At 44.1% G+C, this 3,447-nt stretch overlaps 1 non-coding gene across 1 annotated transcript; it reads left to right on the forward strand.

The window, feature by feature from the left end:
* Nucleotides 1-2,134: 2,134 nt before the first annotated feature.
* On the forward strand, nucleotides 2,135-2,236 carry LOC113456915. Its single transcript, XR_003377639.1, has one exon. It is a non-coding gene; the product is annotated as a U6 spliceosomal RNA (small nuclear RNA).
* Nucleotides 2,237-3,447: the final 1,211 nt, after the last annotated feature.

Consider the following 3,447-nt stretch of genomic DNA (forward strand, 5'->3'; position numbering starts at 1 on the left):
CGTAATGAGCTCAAGAGTTCAGGAGCACAGGTAAAGCTGGTGGCTTGCAGAAAGCTGGCACAAGAGTCTGCGCCATCCAGGGAGTCACCTGGATACTATCAGTGAATTAAATTAAAACAGTCATGGTACCAGTCTTTGACCCCAGGGTCGGGGAGGCACAGACATGTAGATCTCTGTGACTTCCAGACCAGCCAGGGATGCATGGTGACACAGCAATAGCAGTAAGCTGGCCTTCGAGAGAACAGAGGATCTCTGACTCTTTGGACGCCTGCAGCTTTTTTTGGGGGGGAGGGGGAATGGATGTGTAGCCAGAGATGTAATTAAGTTAAAAGAGTCACCTAGTTTCATTTCTGTTGCATGATTAAAAAAAAATCCTACCAAAAAGCAACATAGAGGAGAAAGGGACTTATTTGCCTTAAAATTCCAGGTCACAGTCTGCCCGTCACAAGAAGTCAAGGCAGGAACACAAGTAGAAGTCACGTTGCATCCACAGTCAAAAGCAGAGAGGAACAAATATATGTTCCCAGCTTGCTACTTGCTTAGCAAGTCCTCTGTCCTCATAGAGTTAGGACCCTCCCAGGCAATAGGGCTGCCACAGTGGGCTCTAACTTCCTACATCAATTAATGCCACCATTACTGGGACATCGCCTAACAAGAGAGCAACGCCCATGGGTCTGTAAAGGGCGCAGAGGCAAATCTCTCCAGAGGCAATTTCAGGAAACAGCGTCTGCTTTACTGCTTATCAGCAACCACTTGTATGGCATTATCCTATAGATTGCGATTAGTTTACAGGCTACCCTACCGTCTGTGATTGGTTTGCAGGCTACCCTACTGACTGTGATTGCTTTCTGGGCTATCCTATCGCCTATGATTGGTTTACTGACTACACTATCTACTGCAATTGGTTTACAGGCTACCCTATGGACTGTGATTGGTTTGTGGACTAACCTGAGATAGATCTTCGTTAAAGCTCTGTTCCCAGGTGATTCTAGGCTGTACCAAGTTGACCAGTCAAACCAAGCAATGTAATGAGCTACCAAAATGAGTGACTTAGAACAGTGCCTGATCTATAATAGTGTTCAGTACATGAAATCATGAAATCGGCTTTGTCAATGCTACTGAGCAGCTGCAATTCTTCGTGACTTGTTTTCTTTCAAACGGTTTTGAAGAAGATCAAAATGGTCAGCAGTACACAGAGACCAAATTAAATCCAAGAAAAAGTTTTCACTCTCCAGTGATGGACAAGAGGCGCTGCTATCACTCAACAAGTCAGTGGCAGTCCCGGATGTGCCAACATGCACCCTTAAGAAGGCAAAACCGTATCTCTTATTTGCTCGCTGCCTCTGTGAGGATACTGTGAGGGGGTGTTTGTCTGCCTTAACCACAGAACATTCTCATTTGACCCACAGAATTATAAAATATGCAAGAACGAATTTGTAAGTCCTGCTTTTAAGAATATAAAAAATCATTATTAAAGAGTGTTTTTTTTTCTGTTACTACAAGCTTGACTTTCCATAAGTTCTTATTGCCACAATATGGTAACAAGTAAAACACAAAAACTTGTAGGTATGTGCTTTTAAAGACACAACAAAGCAAAAGAAAAAGGAGGGGGGGAGAGAAGACAAAAGCCAGTTGGATGCGGTGCCATATTCCTCTAATCTGATGCTTTGGGAGGCAGAGGTAGTTAGATCTCTGTGTCAACCAGGATGGCCTACAGTCACTCCATGAACCCACAGATTAGAGTCACACTCCTGTTCAGACAGAGTGGGAAACGGTGCTTCCCCCATCTAGAGACGACAACTTTACAAATCGCCCGAGTACTAGTTAGAGGAACCTCTCATGACAGAATTCCATATAATGGATCACACAAACAACTCACAGGTAAACATAAAGACTTCTGATGAGGGGGGTCTCCTCTTGGGGTAGTCACCTCAATGTGTCCTCAGATGGCACAGACACATCTTGGCACCTCTTCCTCTTTTAGAAGAATACCAATCCTACTGTATCAGAACTGTTAACTCATAAACCCCATTGAACTTTAATTACTCTCTTAAAATACCTTAAAATGCCTCCAATCCAGTGTCAGTCAGAGAAGGAAAGTAGGGCTTTAACACACGAAATAGAGAAGAGGGCTGCTCTCTTCAGCAGCACATATAGTAAAATCGGAATGATACAAAGATTAGCATGGCCCCTGGGGAAGGATGGTGTGCACATTCATGAAACATCCCTCCTGAGGCTGACTACCAAAGTTCAGCAGTCAGAAGCTCCTTTTGGCTCACCTAATTAATATGCTCAATTAAAATGAAACAGCCCATGCTAACACAGGGTTTCCCCTATACTATTATAGCTCCCATTTGCTTATGAGCCACATCTGTCTCCCCTCTGTCCAGAGGCAGTCCTTTGACCCTCTGGACAAATACCTCCTTCCCTCTTCTCTTGTCCCGTTCCCCTTCTCCGCAGCCCCTTTCTCCTTTACTGCTGCATCCTAGCCCATCCTAACACAGACCTCCCCGTCTTCTACTCTTAAAAACTGCACCTGCAGCCGGGCGGTGGTGGCGCATGCCTTTAATCCCAGCACTCGGGAGGCAGAGGCAGGCGGATCTCTGTGAGTTCGAGACCAGCCTGGTCTACAGAGCTAGTTTCCAGGACAGGCTCCAAAACCTCAGAGAAACCCTGTCTTGAAAAACCAAAAAAAAAAAAAAAAAAAAACCTGCACCTGCAGCTGGAGAGATGGCTCAGAGGTCAAGAGCACTGCCTTCTTTTCAAGAGATCCTGAGTTCACGTCTCAGCAACCACACTGTGGCTCACAGCCATCTACAGTGAGATCTTGGCCCTCTTCTGGCCTGCAGGCACACAGGCATGCAGAATACTGCATATGTGACCAAAATTTGCACCTTCTGCTGTTTGCTGTCTGAGTCCAAAAGCAATCACTTTAACTTTTCTTCCCCGTTTAATGCAGATCTCTCTGTGAGAACAAACAAAAGAAATGGAGAAGACGCCTTGAATGAGTTCTTAGCAACATTACAGAAGAATCTTACAGTCTCAGTGGTGGGAAAGAGTTAAGAGTAGTCAGTCACAAATAATGAAATCAATAAATCCAGAAAGCTCAAAATGTTTTCAAAATCAATGTAAAAGTAATACAAATAGTTAAGGTTAAAAGTCATATAAGAATATAGAAATATAGGGGGCAACAAGATAACAGTTATAATGCGTGAAGTAAAAATTACCTGGCGTGGGCTGGAGAAACGGCCCTAGGGTCAAGGGCATGTATCAGAGTTTGGTTCCCAGCTCCCATATGGGCAGCTCACCAAGGCCTGTGTTCAACCTCAGAGGAGCCAATACCCTTTTCTGGCCTGCATGAGCAATTGCATTTGCATGTATATATATGGCCCTTCAACATATATACATACAAATAACTAAACAATAAAAATAAATCTTTAAAAATGT

Source organism: Microtus ochrogaster, chromosome 16, assembly GCF_000317375.1.
Source record: "Microtus ochrogaster isolate Prairie Vole_2 chromosome 16, MicOch1.0, whole genome shotgun sequence".
Classification (NCBI taxonomy): Eukaryota; Metazoa; Chordata; class Mammalia; order Rodentia; family Cricetidae; genus Microtus; species Microtus ochrogaster.